Consider the following 24,469-nt stretch of genomic DNA (forward strand, 5'->3'; position numbering starts at 1 on the left):
AGGGGTTACAGACATAACTGCACCTGAAGCCTTGCATTACCCTGAATTTTTATGAATTTATTTGGAAAAATATCTGTAGACTTGAGTCTAGATTTATTGAAGGCCAGCTATATAATTGGGAGTTCTCTGATTTAACGTCTCTGTAGAATATAATATTTATTAAAGGGTCGATAATTAAAATGTGCTAATTTGAAGCTTACACTGTTGTTGTTTGTTCTTCAGTCCCTAAGTCATGTCCAACTTTTGCAACCCCATGAACAGCAGCATGCCAGGCTTCCCTGTCCTTCACTACCTTCCAGAGTTTGCTCAAATTGATGTCCATTGATACCATCCAACATGGCATTCTCTGTTGCCTCCTTCTCGTGCTCGCAAACTTTCCTAGTATCAGGGTCTTTTCCAGTGAGTTGGCTCTTCACATCAGGTGGCCAAAGTACTGAAGCTTCAGCTTCAGTCCTTCCAATGAATATTCAGAGTTAATTTCCTTTAGGATTGACTGGTTTGGTCTCCTTGCTATCCAAGGGACTCTCAAGAGTCTTCTCCAGCACCACAGTTCAGTTCAGTTCAGTCGCTCAGTCGTGTCCAACTCTTTGTGACCCCATGAATCGCAGCACGCCAGGCCTCCCTGTCCATCACCAACTCCCGGAGTTCACTCAGACTCACGTCCAGAGTCAGTGATGCCATCCAGCCATCTCATCCTCTCTCATCCCCTTCTCCTCCTGCCCCCAATCCCTCCCAGCATCAGAGTCTTTTTCCAATGAGTCAACTCTTCACATGAGGTGGTCAAAGTACTGGAGTTTCAGCTTTAGCATTATTCCTTCCAAAGAAATCCCAGGGCTGATCTCCTTCAGAATGGACTGGTTGGATCTCCTTGCAGTCCAAGGGACTCTCAAGAGTCTTCTCCAACACCACAGTTCAAAAGCATCAATTCTTCGGCGCTCAGCTTTCTTCACAGTCCAGCTCTCACATCCATACATGACCACTGGAAAAACCATAGCCTTGACTAGACGGACCTTTGCTGGCAAAGTAACGTCTCTGCTTTTGAATATGCTGAGACATCACTTTGCTGACAAAGGTCCATACTTTTTTCCAGTAGTCACATACAGATGTGAGAACTGGACCATGAAGAAGGCTGAGTGCTGAAGAATTAATGCCTTCTAACTGTGGTGCTATAAGGCATTAATTCTTCAGCACTCAGCCTTCTTTATGGACCAATTCTCACATCTGTATGTGACTACTGGAAAAAACATAGTATGGACCTTTGTCAGCAAAGTGACGTCTCTGCTTTTTAACACGTTATCTAGGTTTGTCATAGCTTTCCTTCCAAGGAGCAAGCGTCTTTTAATTTCATGGCTATAGTCACCATCTGCTGTGATTCTGGAACCCAAGAAAATAAAATCTGTCACTCTTTTCATTGTTTCCCCATCTATTTGCCATGAAGTGATGGGACCAGATGCCATGATCTTAAGTGTTTTGAATGTTGACTTTTAAGCCAGCTTTTTCACCCTCCTCTTTCACCTTCATCAAGAGGCACTTTAGCTCCTCTTCACTTTCTGCCATTAGAGCAGTATCATCTGAGGTTGTTGATATTTCTTCCTGCAGTCTTGATTGCAGCTTGTGATTCATTCAACCTGGAATATCAAGTGATATACTCTGCATATAAGTTAAACAAGCAGGGTGACAATATACAGCCTTGATGTACTCCTTTCTCGATTTTGAATCAGTCTGTTGTTCCATGTCTGGTTCTGACTGTTGCTTCTTGACCCTCATACATGTTTCTCAGGAGACAGGTTAAGGTGGTCTGGTACTCCTATCTCTTCAAGAATTTTCCAGTTTGTTGTGATCCACACAGTCAAAAGCTTTAGCACAGTTAATGGGGTAGACGTTTTTATGGAATTCCCTTGCTTTCTTCATGGTCCAATGAATATTGGCAATTTGATCTCTGGTTCTTCTGCCTTTTCTAAACCCAGTTTGTACATCTGAAAGTTCTCAGTTCACGTACTGCTGAAGCCTAGCTTAAAAGATTTTGAGCACTACCTTGCTAGCATGTGAAATGAGCACAATTGTCTAGTAGTTTGGGACTTCCCTGGTGGCTCAGACAGTAAAAAATCTGCCTGCAGTGTGGGAGACCTGGGTTTGATCCCTAGGGTGGGATGATCCCCTGGAGAAGGAAATGGATACCCACTCCAGTATTCTTTCCCAGAGAATACTATGGACAGAAGAGTCTGGAGGGCTAGAGTCCATACGGTCACAAAGAGTCGGACATGACTGAATGACTAACACTTTCACTTGAACTTTTTTTAGGATTGGAATGAAAATCAACATTTTCCAGTCCTGTGGCCACTGCTGAGTTTTCCAAATTTGCTGGCATATTCAGTACAACTCTTTAATAGCATCATCTTTTAGGATCAGAAATAGCTCAGCTAGAATTCCATCACCTCCATTAGCTTTGTTCATAGTAATGCTTCCTAAGGTCCACTTGACTTCATGCTCCAGAATGTCCGGCTCTAGGTGAATGACCACGCCAACGTGGTTATCCAAATCATTAAGACCTTTTCTATACAGATCTTCTGTGTATTCTTGCCACCTCTTCTTAATGTCTTCTGCTCCTGTTAGGTCTTTATAGTTTCTATCCTTTATCATGCCCATCCTTGCATGAAATGGTCCATGATACCTCCAGTTTTCTTGAAGAGATCTTAACCTTTCCCATTCTACTGTTTTCCTCTATTTGAATTGCTCATTTAAGAAGGCCTTCTTTCTCTTCTTGCTATTCTCGGGAAGTCTGCATTGGGTATGTAGTTGTTGTGTTAGTCACTCAGTTGTGTCCAATTCTATGCAACCCCATGGACTGTAGCTCAGCAGGCTCCTCTGTCCATGGAATTCTCCAGGCAAGAATACTGGAGTGGGTTGCCATTCCCTTCTCCAGGGGAATCTTCCTGACCCAGGGATTGAACCTGGGTCTCCTGCATTGCAGGTTGATTATTTACCGTCTGAGCTACCAGGAAAGCCTTCAGTTGGGTATATCTTTCCCTTACTCCCTTGCCTTTTGTTTCTCTTCCCCTTCATAGATCACAGCCTTGTCACGGTGAAGGGCCTTGCATAATTCAGTGACACGATGAGCCATGCCATGCAGGGCCGCCCAAGATGAATAGGTCATACTGAAGAGTTCTGACAAAACACAGTCTACTAGAGGAGGAAATGGCAAACCACTCCAGTATTCTTGCATGGAGAGCCCCATAAACATTTCCCTGGTGGTCTGGTAGTTAAGAATCCGCCAGTCAATGCAGGGAACAGGGATTTCAACCCAGATCCAGAAGATTCCACATGTCACAAGGCAACTAAGCCCGTGTTCCACAACTACCAAGCCGGCGTGCAGCGACTACTGAAGCTTGTGGGCGCTAGAGCCATGCTCCACAACCAGAGAAGCCACCGAGATGAGGAGCCAAAGCATCCCAGCTATAGGGTACGCTGAAACTAGAGAAAGCCCGTGTGCAGCAACAAAGACCTAGCACCGTCAAAAATAAAATAAATTTTATATATATATATATATATATATAGTGAATATGGAACTTGTTTAGAAACTAGGTTCATAAGAAATTTTTCAAGGAAGAATATTTTATCATTGACATTGTTTAGCATTTCTGGTACATAAAAACTGCTGGTCATGAAAATCAGACAGGATTTTAGTGAGTATATTATAAATTCCCTACAGACAATGAGAACATTTTTGCCTACACCCCAAGTGATGTTCTCACTGCCCCATTCTTGGCATGCCCCCACTCAAGGTAAAATCTGCCCCTTCTGTCCTTGAAAATGGGCTTGCTACATTAAGTGTATTTAACCTATTTATGAGAAAGTAGTTTTTAAAAGAATATTAATTGAGGACCTATTCAGTGCACAGTACTGCACTTTGCTTTATCTACACAGAATATATGCACATGAATTTTGCTAATTACAAGTCAATCACATTTATTCATTAAAGCATTCAGCAGGATTTTGAAAGCTACTTTGTTAGCAGGTACTATGTATACTTAAATTTTTAAATAATTATCACACAAATTCACATATATTCCATTTTTCAAGCTTTTCATTGACTCAGATTGGCTTTCTCCCTGTGTGTTCCCAATAAGTGAGGCTGCATCCCAAATCAACATGCAGCAGAGGTTTTAAAATATTAACATTTACATAAACATTAACAACTTAAAATCTCTTGATATTATTTAAATTTCACAAATCACATGGCATCAGAATTCACACGTTCTACTTTTTCAAGAAACTACCTCAAGAGAACAAATTTTAACTCTAATAGCAATCTTTTTCAGACATTCATAGGATCAACGTAATCTCCAGTCTGCCTTCTCCTAATCTTGCAGCTGCATACATGCACAATTTTTCTGATTATGTGATTCTGGTACTCTTGAAAAGACAGTCTTTTTAAATAAAAGAAAATCTGACTTACCTCAAAAGATATTTTGGTATGGAAGAGCATGGTAATTACAGCCACATTAGAAGCAGATATATCTGGCAAGAAAGTGACACATAAGCCTTAAAACTACAGTTAATTTCTTCTATTTCTGCTGTATAGGTCCTGTTTTCCTTTTGCTGTTGGGTTCCATCACCCACAAAATCCCTTCTCTAGTCACCTACATTCTACTGAAGCGGGCACCTGTCCTATTTATAGCTCCAGTGTTCCTCAGCCTCTCCTGTTGATAAGCATCACCTGGGGCAGTTAAAAATAAAAATAACAGGCCATACTTGTGTCGATTCAATTTTAATGGATTTGAGGGGAGCCTCCAGAATCTGATTTTAATCAAGCATCCTCAAGAGATTCCTATAGACACATTTAAGAATAAGCTAAAGAGGCCTGCCAGAGTTCTTCACGGTTCCTCCAAATTGATCACCCTCAGGGGCTAATCCTCCTCCAGGTATTAGGACTTAGAAATTTGAAAATAGAGCAGGAAAACTTTGGAGAAAGCAGAATAGCATCTTGTCTACACAGCTAATTTGGGTTTTCAACATCCCTAAAGACTTGGAGGTGGGGTTTAGTTTGGGTAGGTAATATGAAGTACACACCACCAGGGTCAGCATAGAGCTGATAAATTACAGGTGTTAGGGGATTTTTTTTGGACTACAAACTACCACATAAGATAGGTGCACCTACATTTTCCATGAACTCAGATTACCAAAAAAAAAAAAAAAAGCAGCACACTTAAAAGACCCAGGTAAAAGATATTAGCACATAATTCCCACAGCTTTCTCTCTCTAGAGGGTCTTCAATGACAGCTGTTATAGGAAAAAAGTTCCCTTGAAGTAGTATTACACCTGAATGTAAAACTGGTATTAGACTACAAAGATTTCAGGCAAACCAAAGTGGTGTTCCAATTTTTCTGTCTGAAAGTTTCAAAACACGTGTCCTACTGTTTCAACTACCATTGTAACTGGACGCTTTTAATCAAGCCTTTGGAGTTCTACTAAGTGTAGGGTGGGGAATGGGGGTGGAAAATAACATGAACAAGCTATGCCAAGGCTACTTTTTCTTACACTTTTTCAAGTGTAGTTGAAATGTTGCCACCACCTGTCAGAAAACTACCCATTCCCCATCCCATCCGTCCTCCCAACTTTTCCAGACTCATCCCCACTTTCTCTTTTCAAGTCTACATTAAATGGAGAAGAAAAATCCTCTGGCCACTCAGGTAGCTTCTACAAATATCACCTCCAAAGGCTTTGTGTTCCTCTTAAATTCCATTAGAGTTGGGTTAAAGATGAGGGAGGACCTGAAGAAGGTATTTTACTTATTTCCCAACTTGCCAAAAAGACACACATTCCCAATCTAGATATTTCTTTGTCTGCTGCTGCTGCTGCTGCTAAGTCGCTTCAGTCGTGTCCAACTCTGTGCGACCCCATAGACGGCAGCCCACCAGGCTCCCCCGTTCCTGGGATTCTCCAGGCAAGAGCACTGGAGTGGGTTGCCATTTCCTTCTCCAATGCAGGAAAGTGAAAAGTGAAAATGAAGTCGCTCAGTCGTGTCCGACTCCTAGCGACCCCATGGACTGCAGCCTACCAGGCTCCTTCCTCCATGGGATTTTCCAGGCAAGAGTACTGGAGTGGGGTGCCATTGCCTTCTCCAATTTCTTTGTCTAAGAAACGTATAATCCAAGCCTCTGGGGCAATTCTGTGACCTGGGTTTTGAAGCCTTTCAACTCCACAATTTCCAACTTTTAGCTAGAAAGACAGGGATGACTAGACTAAGACATTCCTGCTTATCAAACAGGCCTAACCAAAATAAACAACAAAACCTTTATAAGAGGTATGAGAACCAGAAATCAAGGCTGTCTGTAGAGCTAGAGCTCACCCTGGAACTTGGTGGTCTACAAGAGAGAGTTTGCGATCTTTTCAAGTACTTTAGCAAAACTATCGGGACTCTACTGGAAAATGGCTAGATCTTTAGCATGAATTGAGACTACAAGAGACAAGAGCTACTCTGACTCCAGAAGGTGCTTAAGTGATTGTATTATTCTACTGCTCACAGCAGCCTGTACAGACATCAGAAACAGGGAGGATGTAAGAACTTAAATCTATAGTCTTGTGGGTGCACCCAGAGTCCTCACCTAAGCCATTTGCCACACCCGCTAACCAACTGCCACTGTCCTAAAGCAAGCATTCTCCACGGGGAAGATGTTTTACCTCCTAAGGGTGAGATCTTATTCCTTTTATGTGTAAAACACGATACACGTACGGTTCATAAGCAGCTATGCGGTATATGAACGGTATCAGAATTTCATGGTGTCAAGGAGCAAGAAATTGATGAGCAAAACGTTTTAAAAGGCTTAAGAGAACGATAATGAAAAGAAAAAAAAAAAAAGGTTGAAAAACACTGACCTACATGGGTCCCGAGGTTAACTATGAAATGAAGGTCCTGACAAGTAATTTTTTCCCCAGACAGCAGCCTGAGGGTCAGGGGGTCTCTGACTCTGGTTCGACCGAGGCCAGAAAGGGGTTCATCAAAGCTCAAAGGGCAATCCATGCCCACCGTTCGCTGCCTCACCACCCGGGTGCCGTGTGTGGATGTAACCAACGGCTGGCAAAGAGCTTTGGAAACTGCAAAACGCTGCACCAAAGCCAGAGAAGGTTTCTATTCTCGGTTGCACGAAATACCGCGAATGGGGCCCCCTCACTTGTTGCTTCCCAGCCCTTCTACCTCAGACCTTCTCTCCACGACCCCTTCCTGATTCCACACGCGCACGCGCAGCCCCCCATACACCCGACACGTCCCCGCGACCCCCTCACCCACGCCACGAAACCTGCGCGCTGCGTTCGGGCCCAGGCGCGAGCCGCGTCCCCAGCCCCCGCCCCCTGCCCGGTTCCCGCCGCCCGACCCGCCGAATCTGCCGGTTTCCTAGACAGCCGCGCGGCCGCTCCGCAGCCACCTAGGCGCGCGCCCCGAAAAAGGAGGCGAGGGCGCAGGCGCGGGCCCGGTCCTGCCGCCGGCGCGGGGCCGCGCGCGCGCCCCCGAGCGCGGTGGGCGGAGGAGCGGAGGAAGCCGCGGGGCCGCGAGGGGGCGGGGGGGGCGGAGAGGGGAGCCCCGGGAGCGCGAGCCGCGGCCGGCGCCGCTGCAGAGCCGAGCGAATCCCCAGCCCCGGCAGCAGGTATGTGTCCCCGCAGCCGGCCGTGGCCGGGGCTTCCCCTGCCACGCTGCCCGGGTCCTGTGGCCGGGGCGGGGGTGGGAGCCGGTCAGGGTTTGCAGGGTACGTGCCCGGGAGGGCTGGGATCTTACCACTGACCTTCATCCCCTCTGGCCGGGGTAGCAAGGCTAGGGTGCCTGGGGCAGCCCAAGGCTTCAGCTCCAGCCTGGAGATCTGCTTCTTGTCACATGCTTCTTATTTATTTTTGCAAACTGCCCTGGTTCGGGTCCAGCTGCAGATGCCTTACCTCCCATTCTTTGCCTCCGTGTGCCATCTTGCATTTATTAATAAAACATGCAAGCTGGGGGTGGGGGGGGGGGGATTGCTGCTGGGGGGAATCCCATTGCAGTATAACAAGCGAGCGCCTGTTTTCGGTTTTCGAGTGTGGTATTGAGGTGGAAATCCCACACCCCGGGGATTTGTGGCTTGGTTGGTCGTAACCGCTTCCTAGTGGGCTTCCCCCATTTGTCTGGAGGCGCCACAGCGGCAGAATGGACTGGCAAGAAAGAATGGTGGTTTTTCACCGTCAGGCCAGAATCCCGTTCTAGGGACAGGTGCAAGCTACGGCAGACAGTTCCCCTGCTTGCTAACTTGCCAGGGTGGCTTAAAATCAGAAAATTGTTTCCCTTGATTGCCGAGAGGAGGCCTTGAACAGAATCCCTGAGACTTGCATGCTCAAACTCATTAAGGTTTTGCATCTGAGGATGACTAAAGCTTGCCACCTGTTGGAAGTTAGACCCCATGAAATTCCCTGTAATCTAGCCCACCAATCCCTGTTTCAGACACTAATACTGAGATAGCAATAGGCCCATATTGATTCCTAATGTATTCTTTAATACTGCTTGGCTTTTGTCTCTTTTAAAATAAAACCTATGATTTGATGCCCCATATGTTATAGATTGAAATGAGATGATTTGTTTATATTCGATACACATATAACATCATATCCTAAAGACTAAATTTCTCTTCAGTTATCTATTTCCCCAGCTTTTCATCTTGCTTCAAGAAACAGTTCCAAAAGTGGGACGTATGAAACTACCTTCTCCCCCCACCCCCTTGAAATGCTTTGGTGAAAAAATAGCGAAAGCTAGAAGTATAGAATAAAAATGGTTATCACAAGATGTTTGGATATGGCAACAGGACTATAATTGCTTCTAAAATATATAGTAGAGTGCCACATTTAATCCTGAGAACACATTTTTTTAATGGTCATATATACCAGATATTGGTACATGATCTCATTTAATCTTCATAACAAACCTGTTATCTCCATGTTGAACACGAAGAGGCTAAGACTTAGGTTAGCTAACTTGCCCAAGGTCACACAGTCAGGGACAGGATAAGGATACAAACTCTAGTGCATCTGGTTGCTGGGGAAGGAGGGGTTTAGTGCGTGGGTAAAGGGGTGGGAGTAATGTTTAACCCTCGTACTGCCACTCCATCTACATTTTCATTAAGATCAAAGCTTATGAATGAACATACAGGCTTGGATCTGATTTTCCATTTCATAGATTCAATTCAACCTTTGTGACTTTCCAGTAATAGAAACTGTTGTTTCAGAATGGATTTGTGTGGAATTTTTTAAGGTGGCACTGAGCCTATAAACATGGATTTGAGACATGTTTCTTAGACTTGCAGAGAATGCATTTATGGTTGCCAGATGGGGAGTGGATGGAGGGACAGGATAGTTAGGGAGTTTGGGATGGACATGTGCACACTGCTGTATTTAAAATGGACAACCAACAAAGACCTACTGTATAGCGTATGGAACTCTGCTCAGTGTTACGTGGCAGCCTGGATGGGAGGGGGGTTGGGGGGAGAATGGATACATGGATACGTATGTCTGAGTCCCTTCTCTGTTCACCTGAAACTATCACAACATTGTTAATCGACTATCAGATCAGATCAGATCAGATCAGTCACTCAGTCGTGTCCGACTCGGCGACCCCATGAATCGCAGCACGCCAGGCCTCCCTGTCCATCACCAGCTCCCAGAGTTCACTCAGACTCACGTCCATTGAGTCAGTGACGCCATACCCCAATACAAAATAAAAAGATTAAAAAAAATTTTTTTTTAAAGACATGTGTCTGTTCGGCTCTCCCAAAACAGTTTCAAAAAGTTGTTTCCCTTCACATTTAAATCTATAAAATGTATATGCATCAGGTAGAATGAATCATTCACATTTCTCATGGTCACATTCCAGTCCTATCTTCTCCCTACACTGCACACCATTTTCTGGTCTCACTGCCAGTCATTAAAACATTGACACACGTGTGTGTATGTGCCTTAACCAGGTGAAGAAATCTATGCAAGCTGTAGACCATAATCCAGTTTCTCTGTGATTGTAGCAGCTCTTCATTAGAAAAATCTTGGAATTTGTACATTTAACAATGGATGTAAATTTAATATTTTTATATAAATGCATTATTATAATGCAGGTATTAGATCTTGTTACACATTCCTAACAGTTTTCACTGTAGTTGCATCGATGGGAAATTCATCCAGGGGGGCTACAAAGTTTTATACTCGGGTCACATATTTGAGAGGGTGGTGAGAAAAGTATAGATAAGCATAAGGGATTATTTGAAAATTACATCCCATGGAAGTTACAGCTTTAATGTTAAATTGTTGAATAATATTAGGTCAGAAATAAAAGACTCTCTTGTAAATTCTATAAGCTTTGTTTTCTTTCTTGGGCAATATAACTTGTTTTAGGACATCATGATGTTACTTTTTTCATTATTCTGTATTCTGTTGATAGTAAAGCAATTTGTTACAACCATTTTGCCTCACAGAAGTCACTTGGTTTTGGAAGCACACAGCTCTGGTGCTTATGGAAATGCTGAGGTGGAGCCTTTCTGCCCTGGGGATTTCCAGTTTCTGATCAGATAAACTCAAGAAAAGTCCTGATGTTAACTGAGGGGGAAGTGGAAAGCAAAGAGAGGCATTGTTTGATTCTGGGGAGTAAATGGGTTTTCCGATGGGGAGCACCTCTATCTTCTACAGTCAGTTGTCTCATAATTAAAAAGCATCCAAGAAGTCTACTTTCTTCTATTCAAGCAGGATTTTATTTACTGCAGGGCTGAGCACCCTTTTCTGGTGCAGTGGTCAATTTGAGGAACATTAAAATGTTTCTGACTACATATTTGTTTTTCTGAAACATATGTTTACACTGGGAAAAACCATATGGGCAACTATGGATGCTTAAGTGTTATTTTTTTTCCCTTCGCCAAGGATTTATTTTTTTCTTTTTTTGGAAGCAACTAAAATTTTTCCAAGCTATGTAACTAACATGCATTGCAGTGACTTATTGTAATGCACATTTTAATGTATTGTTGAGTAAGACACTGGGAACTGGCATATTGTCTTTCCTTGACTGACCTTGTAGGCTACTTACTTGTGAAATGTTTTGTTTTCTTACACTTAACTTAGTATTCTCTAAAATGAGATATTTGTCTCTGTGTCAGCAATCTGGAATCACGAAAGTTCACAGTTACTCTGAAATACTCGATTTTCACCAGTCGTCTTTTTCTCTCCTTGGTGGAAGCTATAGCAAGGGTTTTAATTTTATTTAGAAAGTGGTTCACAACCTGCTAGTTAATCCATCCCCTTTCCAAACTGAACCAGAGTTCACAAATGCTGGCCAGGCACACCCACCATAGGACTTTCTCCAATAGTCCTGGTCTGTTGAGAGACCTAGACCTTTGGTTGAGCTTGTTTGCACTCAGTTGCCCCATAAGGAAGATGTAAGGGTTCCTAAAGTGGGCTCACATCTGTGGGCTTTGGGCGCAAGGGAGGATGGAGGCTGCTTATAGGAAAGGGCCAGGAAATCAATTCTTCTGTACCAACGTGAGTATCTATTGTGATTTCTACTTGCAAATATGTATGTGTTGTAAAATGTTCAACCATTACATAAATATAGAAGGTAGAGGTCCATGGTTAGAATCTTTGATAGTCTTATACCTTCACGAGACCACCGTTAATAGTTTGGTATGGATTTCTCTGGATTTCTTAATGCAGATACTAAAATGTTACTGTTCACCAACAATACTATACATAGGTGCATACTGCTTTGCAGTTTCTTTTCTTGTACTTGGCAGTATACTTTGAACCACTAGAGAGCCCTTGAATGGCATACTTATGGACACGGCCACAATGGGAGCTAGACGAGAGGAGCCCTGTAACCAGGGCTGGAGGAAGGGAACTGATGTGTGCTGTGTCCTGCCATAGGTAGTTTCACATTCGTGTCTCCTTTAGCCCTTTGCAAGGACCCTTTGTGGTCAACTCTTTCTAGATTAGAAGAGAAGAGTCCGAGGTACGTGACATAAGGAGCAGAGGCTGAGGTGCAGGCCCTGGCCAGTATGGCTCAGAATCTGGGCCTTTTCCTCCTCTTCACTCGCACTGCAGGATGGAGAGCGCCTCCCACCCTCCTCTGCCTCTGCCTGTCCACCGGGGCCCCCCTTGCTGTTCCTGCTGCCTCAGAGCCTTAGCACTAGCGCCTCCCTCTCCTGGACCATGCTTCCTGCAGATTCCTGCATGGTTTGCTCCCTCACCTCCTTTTGGCTCTGCTCAAAGTCTCATCACTCCTTTAAAACTACACACCCTCCCACAGGCATTCCCACCCCTCCTCCTGCTTTGCTTTTATCCACAGCCCCTCCAAACACACTCTATAAAAATCAGCCCCAGGGAATGAACGCGCCAGAGCACAGGGATTTTGTCTATTTTGTTCACTCCCCTAACCCTGGTGCTGTGGAAAAGAACTGACAAGTCACCGTGGCATCCTTGAGTCTTTCCAGCCTCCCACTCTTCTTGTTTTCTTGTAGCCCTTACAGTTCCCCGTCGTGAGCAGTGAAACCTCTCAAATGCAAAGGCTCTATGTGTGTTGGGGGTGGGGGAGAACAACAAGAAAAGTGGAGAAGAATCGGGGGAGATCTTGTCTTACTTTTGAGCCGTTGTTGGCAAAAGAGGAACCTCCCAGACAGAGTCAGCCCTTGGGAAGATGAAAAGAAAGTCTCCTGAGGGCTGCAGTGTGTAACAAGGAAGCAAAAGGTACATCGGCATATGGCTTGGGATGGAAAGGAGACCTGTGTGGGTTCCCTTCTATTTGGAGTGCAGAACGATTTTGAAGACTTCCAAAGAAGGATGCTCTAGATTTCACCAACTTGCCCATGGCCTGAGTCACTAGAAAGGAAAAGGAATCTGTGAACACTCAAACAGGCAGGTTAATCATGGCACCAACAGCTTCATCCTCTTTTTTTTTTTTTTTTAAGTTGAATACCTGTTGGTGTCTTTCCTGCTTAAGCCAGGGTGTGAAAGTTCATTGCCAAAGCATTTATCTCATGACTCTGAGTTTTGCAGAAAACGTACCCCAATAGCATCCCAGCCTGAGATTATTTTGGTCCCAGCAGTCTCAGACTCCAAGTTACCGTTCATTCATCTATTGTTTGCAGTAGTTCTTGGGCAGCAGCAAAATGATGGGCATCTGGGACACGAACGTGACTCAGAACACTGTAGAACTGAGTACACTGGAATGCCAGAGGGAGGGAATGGCTATGGGATGAAGTCTCGGTGGAGCCTCTCCTCAGCCACAGGGAAGCCTCCTTCTCCTTCTTTCTTCCTCAGTGCCTTTAATTGCTGCCCTAGGCGGTCCGAATTATCTACCAGGAGAGAATTCCCCTCCAAGAAAATGCAGCCTGCCTGAAACTGCTTTTGATTTGTAATGGAAACTACTCAGTAGCTAGGACAGGGCCAATAACTCGGGCTCCCACAGCTCATTAAAACAAAGAATTTTAATAGGTATTTCTGCCCTTTGCAGCCCAGGTTTTTGGAAGTGCATTCTGCTATCAGGCAGCTCTTCTCTGAATTTCAGCCTCAAGCCATAACACATGCAGTGCTTTCTGCTACTCTTGGCTTGAACTAAGTCTGAAGTGAGTTATTTCATCCGTGATTTTCTGACAGTCCCCCATCCCAGTTACAGAATTGCCATCATGTCCAGCCAATGCAATATAGAAATAAGGTTAAGTAACCTTTCTCCCATAATGATTTCCCTTCAAACAGTTAAATCTTTGATTTTACCTTATTTTGATGCAGCTTTAAAAAAAAAAACACAAAACAATTTCTGTGACACTTGATAATTCTCCTTTAACCATGGCCACTGAAATGTATTAGTTATACCCTTCAAAACAAAATAACAAGGTGAAATATATTGTAATTGTGTTCCATTGTTTGGTAGCATAGCTTCAAAAGAAAAGCCTGGAAGAGTCTCTTTCTTTTCTCTCTGTCCTTTCATTATCAGTTTCTACCAGGGACTCTGCATTTTCACTCCCCACTTCCTGTCTTACCGGGAACCCCTGTCCCCACCCGTCTTCGTCTTCGGAACAGAACTCTTAAAGGTCACCCCTGATTGCCTAATCACAAATCCAATGGCCCTTTCTCAGATTTCGTTCCTGATGGCTCAGCAACATCTGACCCCATTGACTTCTACTCCTTGAACTGCTCCCTGCTGGCAGTGTCTTCCTAACCTGTCTGATCTTTCCTCAGCTCTCAACCTTTCTGTTCTATCAAGAGGCAGCCCTGAGAAGAAATTAGAGTGTGAGCTCTGCCCAGGGGGTGAATCCTGGCTCTAGCTCTTCCTAATTGTGTGACTTTGCACAAATGGTTTAATAACCCCATGCCTCAGTTTCCTCATCAGTCAAATGGGAAGAAGAGTAGCTTTGTCATAGGGCTGTCAGGAAGAAGATGAAATGAGTGTGCCTGGTAAACAGCAAGCACTCAGTAAATGTCACCTTTTATCCCTGTAACTTCCTGTTTGGATGCCTTCAGAGTCTGGTAGCTGCGGGGTAAAACCATAACTTTAGCACCTGATTAGTTTGCTGTCTGCCCCAACCCTTTCCAGAGTGTGCCCACTTCCTAGCCTTTGCTCTGATCCTCTTTCCCCCGCCAAGGAAGGGAAGAGAGCTGAGCGCTGTGCCTGCCTGGAGGCTCTGAGCACAGACCGCCTTATAATGAAAGACATCCTCCCTTGGGCACGGAGCCTATCTCTCTCAGGCAGATTATAAATTACCTAAGGACACCAGCTGTGATTTATACTCTTAAAAAATATTGCCTCAGCATTTAGCACTGTACTTTACACATAGTAGGAATTTAACTCATATCTTTGAACTGCCAGAACTTTATAGGTTTCCTTGGTCCTCCCAAAATCCTTTTTCCTCCTACACTGAAACACCTATTGATCGGTCCTAAAGCCCATGTAAGCTTTATATGGGGAGATTGACTTGACACCACAGGGCAAGTTAACCACCTCAACCTTTTTGGAATGAGGAGGGATATATAGAAATCATTAAAATAATGGGAGCACAGGGAGTTATTTAATGCTTTTTAAAAGGAGTTTGAAATCCTACCAACCCATGAAGCTGTTAGGATTTTATAAAATGGAGCTTTCTTCTGTCCTCCTGCCATCCATCCCAAGTAAAATGAGCTCTGAGGGTTTAAGTGGCAAATCTTTAGACCTCGTTACAGGCCTGCTCCTGAGCCACTGTGTTCTAGCCCTGTTTTCTTTCCCCTTACTATGCAGGTGAAGAGAACAGTGAAGTTGAATGAAGATCAGAGGAGGGGCTGCCTACTTAACAAAAAGTTAATCCTGTTCCTGACATTCTGTTGGCATGGCAGATACTCCCATCAGTTTCTGCTGTGTCTCTGAGGTCGTGTATAGTCACAGAGTTGTGCTGCCAGTAGAAGTTTCCCCTCTCTTACCCTGGCAGCCTTACAGACCATGTTCTTTGCATCTTCAGATCTGTAGCAGGATTTTTCAGCTTCAGCATTATTGACATGTGGGGCTGGATAACTTTGTTGTAGGGGAGCTGTCCTGTGCACTGTTTAGTAGCATCCTGCGCCTCTACCTACCAGCTGCCAGTTGTGATGACCAAAAAATGCCTCTACATATTGCCAGATGCCCCCTGGGAATCTTTGGCATCTCTCAGTTGAGAACCATTGCTCTATAGGATCAAACATGGAAACTCAGCATCTTACCATTGTGTAAGAATACCAGAATTTGGACAGTTGGGGGCAACTGAAGGTGAGGATTTTAATAGCTGTAAAAGGTGAATTTGTGTTTGAAATTACTAACACAGGGAAACTTTAGTGTTATAAGCAGTTATAGATTTTATCATAAATAAGAAGAAGTAAACAAATAAAGTCGTTATAGAAGTTGAGACCATTTTACCCCTGATGGCCTTGGATCTGAATACAACACCTCATTCTAGGGCTGTTTCAACCATCCATGGAATATTTTTGTTGGAATTGTATTTAAGGCCTTTGGCAGTGAGTATATAATTGTATTTAGGCCTTTGACTATAAGTATATTAAACCAAAAATAATTAATATTTCTGGAGAAATCATGGTTAATTACCATTGGAGAAAATTATATTTGACCTAAGGTTGGCTGGCTCGCTTCACCAGAGGCTGCTTCTGACCACAAAGATGCTTGAAAACAGCACTGGCAGGCGCTTCAGGGGTGAAGGAGGAATGACAAGGCATTTTGGGCTTTGGTGAAGGCCCACAATTGATCAGCAGTGTCCATGGCAGTCAGAAAATGTAACTGTATACGTGTGATTTGAAACCCAACTCCAACTGACAGTCACCATGGTGTTCTTTCTAAAGACAGTAGCTACGTTTCATGTCACGCCCCAAGACTGAAAGTAACAGTAAATATACTGCCTTCTGAAAAACATTAAGGCTCCAGCCTCAGGAGAGACTTGCTTCGACCAGAGATCACCTTTGGTGTGTTAATTTCCTTTGAAAAGGAAACACATACACAGAAGACCCCAAGATGCTCACTACCCAAGAGTTGAGAAATGAGCCTTGTGCAATGTCTTGAATCAAGGAAGCCAGTAGACTAACTGATTCCATGGATAACTGTGAGCATCTTCAGTGTTCCAGACTTGTGCTAACAGGTGAAAGGAACTCCAAATGTCATGTCAGTGCTGTGAGGTGAACTGTGTTCCCCCAAAATGCATATGATGAAATCCTAACCCCCAGTGTGGTTGTTTGTGGAGCAAGAATCTTGAGGAAATAATTAAGATTAAATGAGGTCAATAATTAAGAAAAAAAGATGTATCCCAATGTTCATTGTGGTGCTGTTTACATTAGCCACGACATGGAAGTAACCTAAATGTCCATTGACAGATGACTGAATAAAGTAGATGTGGTACATATATACGATGGAATATTATCCGCCATAAAAAAGGACTGAAATTGGGTCATCAGTAGTGATGTGGATGGGCCTAGAGTCTGTCATACAGAGTGAAGTAAGTCAGAAAGAGAAAAACAGATATTGCTTATTAATGCATATGTATGGAATCTAGAGAGATGGTGCTGATGAACCTATTTGCAGGGCGGGAACAGAGATGCAGCCGCAGAGAACACACGTGTAGACACGGGGGAGTGGAGGGTGAGATGAATTGGGAGTGGGATTGACATGCATACACTACCATGTGTAGAATAGGTAGCTAGTGGGGACCTGCTACATAGCACAGGAGACTCAGCTCAGTGCTCTGTGATGGCCTAGAGGGGTGGGATGGGGTGGGTGGGAGGGAGCTTCAAGAGGGAAGGGATATATGTATACATATAGCTGATTCACTTCATTGTACAGCAGAAACTAACACAACATTGAAAAGCAATTATACTCCAGCTTAAAAAGAAAAGATTGACTGAGGTCATAAGGATGGGGCCTTAATCTGCTAGGACTACGTCCTTATAAAAAGAGGGAGTTCTTTCTAGCTGTCTCTCCCTCTCTCTTTTTCCCCACTCCCAGTGTGAGGATATAGCAGGAAGAAGAGCTCTCACTAGAACCAGACTGTACTGGCACTCTGATCTTGGACTTTTCATCTCCAGAACTGTGAGAAAATAAGTGTGTTATTTAAGCCATGTAGTCTAAGGAATTTTGTTAAGGCAGTCTAAGTTGACTAGTACATCCAGCATCCTCACTGAACAGATGAAGAGACTGGATCCAGAGAGGTAACGACTTTCCCAAGGTCCAGGTACTAAGTTAGTGGTAGAACTGGAGCACAAAACAGGTTTCCTGAGCCCTAGTCCAATGTCTGTTCCTCTTTCCCCACTGCCTCGGGTCATTGTTGCTGTTGTTGTTCAGTCGTGCAGTCGTGAAGTGTCCGACTCTTCACAACCTTGTGGACTGCAACACACCAGGCTTCCCTGTCTCTCAACGTCTCCCAGAGTTTGCCCAAGTTCATGTCCACTGAATCAGTGATGCCATCCAACCAGCCATCCTTATCTCTAGAACCCATCTCTCCTCATAGTCCTTGTGCTTGCCCTGTTTAGCTCAGCATTGCTGTGAGGATCAGTGAGATGGTACAAAAAATGACAGTTTAAGTTCTAAACTACAAAATATTTTACAAATATAAATATCATGCTCAACTCAGATTTTGCCTAGGATGCAGAAATCTGGGCTTCCTTGGGAGCTCAGCTGGTAAAGAATCTGTCTGCAATGCAGGAGACCCCAGTTTGATTCCTGGGTTGGGAAGATCCTCTGGAGAAGGGGTAGGCTACCCACTCCAGTATTCTTGGGTTTCCCTGGTGGCTCAGACAGTACAGAATCTGCCCACATGTGGGAGACCTGGGTTCGATCCCTGGGTTGGGAAGATAGATCCCCTTGTCATCTGAATTAAATTCACCCATTCCTGTCCATTTTAGTTCACTGATTCCTAAAATGTTGATATTCACTCTTGCCATCTCCTGCTTGAGCAGATCCAGTTCACCTTAATTCATGGATCTACCGTTCCAGGTTACTATGCAATATTGTTCTTCACAGAATCAGACTTTACTTTCACCACTGGACGCATCCACAACCAAGTGTCTTTTACACTTTGGCCCCGCTGAATTCTTTCTGGAGCTATTTCTCTGCTTTTCCCCAGTAGCATATTGGACACCTACCAACCTGGGGGGCTCATCTTCCGGCGTCATATCTTTTTGCCTTTTCATACAATTCATGGGGTTCTTGAGGCAAGAATACTGAGGTGGTTTGCCATTCCTTTCTCCAGTGGACCATGTTTTGTCAGGACTGTCCACCATGACCCGTCCGTCTTGGGTGGCCCTGCATGGCATGGCTCATAGCTTCGTTGAGTTATACAAGACTGTGATGCGTGTGATCATTTTGGTTAGCTTTCTTTGATTGTGATGAGGTGATCAAGATGGCGGAGTAGAAGGATATGTGTTTATTTTCTCTTTTACAAAGGTCAAAAAAGAGTCAATTCCTTGGTTCTGTTTGACTGAAGTATGATAATGTTTTGCTCCCACAGATTCTGCATACGACTCTACTTCCTGAATGAAAACATGTCTCTCCTTCTCCAAGTCTAGTTTATCACCTGTATGTGTGTTAGTCACTCAGTTGTGTCTGACTCTTTGCAATCCCATAGCCTATAGCCCGCCAGGCTCCTCTGCCCATGGAATTCTCCAGCCACGCATACTGGAGTGAGTTGCCATTCCCTTCTCCAGGAGTGCTTCCCAACCCAGGGATCGAACCTGGGTCTCCTGCATTGTAGGCAGATTCTTTACTGTCTGAGCCACTACTCAGACAGTAGATTCCTACTATACATAAACAGATTTCATTTCCCAACATTTTCCATAATTATTTCACCCAGTTTTTAACCTTCCAAAAAGAATCTTCATCTGTTATATCATAAACTAAAATAGTTCCATTTGAATCTCTGTAGCAAATTAGACCCAATCCATGGAATCTCTTCTGACCTGCTGTATACCATATAGCAAGATTTATTTCCTCACCAGTATTTAACTTCTGAAAGTGGTGGTCTAGGCTTGTCTTGCTGCTCAGGAATGTCATCAGAGGCTAGGATTTCGTTTAGCATTTTGTTTCTCATGGTCATGAGCACATGCTTCACCTCCAGGCATTTCATGTATATTCCGGGCAGGAAGAAGGAGAGGGACAAAGGTGAAGTAAAAAAGCTTTTTCCTCTCCAGGTTTTACCTTCATACTGGGGAAGGGACTTCATGTTTTATTTTATTAATCAGGACTATATCACATTACCACTTCTTAATGCAAAGGTGTCTGGGAGTACAAGTATTTTGCTTTCTAGCCTCTACTGTAGAGGGAGAAAACGGTTGAATGGGACTTGTGAGCCAAGTTAAGGTAATTATCACAGAGAACATGACATCTCCGCAGAATCATTGGGGGCTAGAGAGCCAGGCTCAGAATATGATCAAGGTGGCCAGGCACAGCTCAAAGGCGCTGGGCGCTGCTGCACTAGTCTGGGCTGATCACTTGCAGTCAACATTCATGCTATACCCATGGGCTCTCATTCCACCAGTTACACTTTTGCATTCTTATTAAGGATTCAAAGTCCTTGGATGAGCCTAAGTCATATTTCCATGCTGTAATATATAGGAAGGGTAGGGAGTGAGACTGTATGGCCTCCTCTTGGGCTTCCATAATGGCCAAAGGGAGAGTCTGCCCACCACCCATCTTGTAATTCCTCCAATAGAGATGGTGCTACAATGCTATGCAGCCAAAAATGACAAGTAGTGACCATCCCCCTATTTTATAGATGGGGAACCCAGAGTTCAGAAGGAGGAAAGAGCTCAGTCTATACTACTGAGTGGGTGAAGGGCAGAGGCAGGATTTTATCTTATCCTGATGCCCCCAATCTGCTTGGTCCCAGAGAAGCAGCTCCCCTCAGAGTCTTCTCAAAATCTTTGACATTCTCTATGATGAGGGAGGGTTGTCTTTGGAGGCAGTCCCTCCTTTTTCCAGTCTGTGGGTAATTCCCTCTCTCCCTGTAGGATCTTCCCAACAACTGCTTCCTCTTTGTCTTCCTTTCCAAAAGTAAGAACAAACTTACTGACACTTAGGACTCCCATAAGACAATACTGAATGGAGTTTTTTTAAATGAAAATGCTGTGTTAAGTACCATACACTTCTGAAGAGGAATAGCTAGGCAAAACCCCTCAAGATTTATATAAAGGTGGATAAACTTTTCTGGCTACCATCACCCACCAGCCTGTGTGAAAAAAAGACTAGACAGGGATTTCCCTTGTGGTCCACTGGTTAAAGATCCCATGCTCCCAGGGCAGGGGTCTTGGGTTCAATCCCTGGCCAGGGAACTAAGATCTATATATGGCCACATATAGCATGGCCAAAAATAAATGAATAAAAATACTCTACAAAATAAAATATATATTAAAAATAAAACATAATTCTCAACTTAAAAAAAAAAAAAGACTAGTCAAGAAGATTTGATTCACTGGGCAGAGTTTGAGGGACAGTGCAATTGGAGATGGGCAGGGAGAGCCTTGATGCCTCCCAGCCAAGGGAGAGGGCTCCCACAGCACCCTCCCTTTGGTGCCCCTGACTCAGATCCTATGGAGATTCCCATAAGGCCTTTTCAGAAGCCATAGCTGCATCCCAAGGTATGTTCCATCTTTGGACACCAACCCAGAGAATGCTGTCAGTTAAGGAAGCTTTACAGTCAAGTGCAAAGACTTTAGCCCCTTTACTTCAATCCTTGTCAACTCCTCCACTCCCGGCCCACCACTGATCCTGGGACGTGAGAGCAATGGAAGAAAGGAAGGAGAGAAAAGCAGATTTCATCTCCTTCCCCATTTGCAAGACCTCAAGCTGTGAGTCAGTCTGAGCCATGTGGACAGAAAGAACTTTGAGCTAAAAGTGAGATTGAAGATTTGATTTAGACCAGATGAATTTAAAACAAAAAACAACACCTGAAAATTAGTCTTAATTGCTAAAATTAGGTGGTCCTTGAAAGTGTGAGTAATCAGAAAGCTATGGAGTCTATTTGAAGACAAAGGTTGGGGAGAGATAAGGCTGTTTCTAGTTGTAACCACATTCAGACTGTTGTTACTCTCCTTTTCCAAAGATAACATTCCAACTTTTGAGAAAATGCATGGGACTAAGGCATAAGGATTTCTGGAGGCGAGCCCCCGCTATTGCACACACTAGGAGGGTAACTCTGGACCACTTTGTCTTCTGGGTCTTGGCATCCTCTCCCCAAATGATGGGATTGTACTTTGTGATTTAGGTATCCCAGAATAATTTCTCTACTCCTCTGAACCGTGCAGTGACTTAAAACAGCAGGACAAAATAATTCACACAGCGAGCTTGCTTTACAAATTGTACTTCAGTTATATTTGTTGGAAGAGTCAAGCATAGATGAATGGCATTTGGCAGGAGAAAACCTTAGTACATCCGAAACCCTTAATTATGCACAATAGGCAGCTCTGTAGCTTGGTCTATGTCAAAAGATGCCACATTATCAAATGACACATTGCAGAGACGTGTCAGAGTTTTTGCAATAGCTTGCTCATCTGTAGTATGATTGTCCTGTGTCAGACAGGTAGCATCCATGTTGTCACCTGAGTCTTCATTTGAAAATCTAAGTGCTCCTATATTTAAAGTCCTCTTGTCTAGTTCCTGTAGCGATGAATCCATTGAAATTGATGACACTAAATAGGAAGTTTAGTGATAACATATTTATTTCCAGAGTTTGTATGTAGTTATCACCATACTAGGTATAAGTTTTATACAGAGCTCCTTATGAATTTTATTATATATGTAATATATAAAAATCACACATAAGTAATATATATATATCAGAAGCACTTTTCCTGCAAAAAGAAAATCATATGTAATCCTCCTACCCTAACAGGCTTCCCTAGTGGCTCAGACTTGGTAAAGAATCTGCCTGCAATGCAGGAAATTGGGTTTAACCCTGCTGGTTCAATCCTTGGGTCAGGGAGATCCTCTGGAGGAGGGCATGGCAACCCACTCCAGTTTTCTTGCCTGGAGAATCCCATGGACAGAGGAGGCTGGTGGGCTACAGTCCATGGGGTCGCAAAGAGTCAGACACAACTGAGCAAGTAACTCTACTCTATAATTACTATTCCCCTTTTGTGCTTATTCTTTCAGACCTGTTTTGCAAATACACAAATATTAATGATTGTTTTCTTTTTTATTATTTATTTTGGTAGAATACACATAATGTAGAATTTACCCTTTTTGGGAACTTCCCTGTCAGTCCAGTGGTTAATACTCCATACTGCCAATGCAGAGGGCATGGGTTCAATCCCTGGTCAGGAAACTAAGATCCTGCATGCTACTAACTGTGGCCAAAAAAAAAGAATTTACCATTTTACCTATTTTGGTAAAATACGCATAACATAGAATTTACTATTTTGACTATTTTTAAATATATAGTTCAGTGACATTAAGTGCATTCACATTAAGTTCTGGAGATCTGCTGAACAAAATAGAGCCTGTAATTAAGTAAATCCACATTGTTGTTCACCATCACCACCATACATGTCCAGAACTCTCCTCGTCTTGCAAAATCGAAGCTCTGTACCTGATAAACACGAGGACTTTTTTTTTTTTTTTACAGCTGCACAACCCCACTACACACACTTTGTGTTATTGATGGCAAAAATTTTCTTTTTATATCCTATCTCATATTTTGAGGCATATATGTTCAGTTTAATAACTTACTGAAGACAACAAGGAGGCCTGTGTAACAAAAATAGGAAATAAAACTGGAAAAGAGCATTTGCAGGGCCTTGTGGACTATGGTGAGCATTGAATTTCATGCAAAATTTACCGGGACATCTTTGTATAGTTGAGGGCGGAGGAGTAACATGATTTAGTTTGTCTTACTGGGCTGCCTCCTAGAGTTTGATTAGCAGGGGGTGGAAGAGAAAGCAGACAAGCAGTGGGGAGTTTCTTTCAGGTGAGAGTTGATAGTGTCATGGACCAGGTTGCCCTCAGTGGAAGCAAAGGCAAATGGTTGGATTCTGGATATATGTGGAAGGTAGAACCAATAGGATTTGTTGATGGATTGGATGTCGGGTGAGAGAGAGAGAGGAGTCAAGGTTGACTTCAAGGTTCTGGGCTTGAGCCACCGAATGAAATTGCCATTTCCTGAAGTGGAGATGGAGGAAAGTGAAAGTTGTTCAGTCGTGTCTGACTCTGCGACCCCATAGACTATACAGTCCATGGAATTCTCTAGGCCACAATACTGGAGTGAGTGGTCTTTCCCTTCTCCAGGGGATCTTCCCAACCCAGGGATCGAACCCAGGTCTCCCACATTTCAGGCGGATTCTCTACCAGCTGAGCCACAAGGGAAGCCCAAGAATACTGGAGTGGGTAGTCTATCTCTTCTCCAGTGGATCTTCCCAACCCAGGAATCGAGCCAGTGTCTCCTGCATTGCAGGCGGATTCTTTACCAACTAAGCTATCAGGGAAGCACGAGATGGAGGAGGAGGAGGTTTTAGGTGGGGTGAAATGAAGAGTTCTATTTCAGTCATTTTCAGTTTTACAATCTATGAGATGTTTCATTGAAGATATCAAGTAGGTAGCTGGATATGCAAGTCTGGAGTTCAAGGGAAAGAATGGGGCCAGAGATACCATTTTGGAGAAAGCATGTGTGAATGACAATTTTAAGTCGTGAGACTGAGTGAGCTCACCTAGGCCCTGGAAGAGAGGAGAAGTGAATAAGACAAGAGGTCTGAGTAATGAGCCCTGGGGCATGTCAACATTTAGAGGTCAAGAGGAGGTAGAGGACCCAGTGAAGGAAACTGAGAAGGAACATCCATTGAAGGCAGAGATAAAGAGTACAAAATATTTCAAGAAGGAAGGGTGAGTGGTCCGTTGTCCCACGTGTCTGAGAAATTGAGTGCTGTATTTAGCAACATGAAGGTCATGCCTCGTACTTGGGATGTGGCTCTTGTCACCAGGTTCAGTGAACTGATGATG

At 43.7% G+C, this 24,469-nt stretch overlaps 2 protein-coding genes across 9 annotated transcripts in view; one reads left to right on the forward strand and one right to left on the reverse strand.

Annotated features, from left to right (window-relative positions):
• NRG4 (neuregulin 4) overlaps nt 1-7,875 on the reverse strand; it is a 118,110-nt gene extending 110,235 nt beyond the window's left edge. For 2 of the 7 annotated variants that reach the window (XR_011562625.1, XR_011562628.1), the window contains exons 1-2: nt 7,285-7,385; nt 4,457-4,518 (exon numbers count right to left, since the gene is read on the reverse strand). The gene's annotated coding sequence lies outside the window, so the exon portion shown is untranslated. Of the gene's footprint in view, nt 1-4,456; nt 4,519-6,681; nt 7,219-7,284; nt 7,391-7,778 lie in introns of those variants that run through there. The other 5 variants (XR_002183224.2, XR_011562626.1, XR_002183226.2 and 2 more) reach the window with 5 other exon arrangements.
• TMEM266 (transmembrane protein 266) overlaps nt 7,514-24,469 on the forward strand; it is a 123,410-nt gene continuing 106,454 nt past the window's right edge. The window contains exon 1 of one of the 2 annotated variants that reach the window (XM_019983534.2): nt 7,514-7,643. The gene's annotated coding sequence lies outside the window, so the exon portion shown is untranslated. The remainder of the gene's footprint in view (nt 7,644-24,469) is intronic. The other variant, XM_070775321.1, reaches the window with a different exon arrangement.

Source organism: Bos indicus, chromosome 21 (genome assembly GCF_029378745.1).
Source record: "Bos indicus isolate NIAB-ARS_2022 breed Sahiwal x Tharparkar chromosome 21, NIAB-ARS_B.indTharparkar_mat_pri_1.0, whole genome shotgun sequence".
In the NCBI taxonomy this organism is placed as follows: Eukaryota; Metazoa; Chordata; class Mammalia; order Artiodactyla; family Bovidae; genus Bos; species Bos indicus.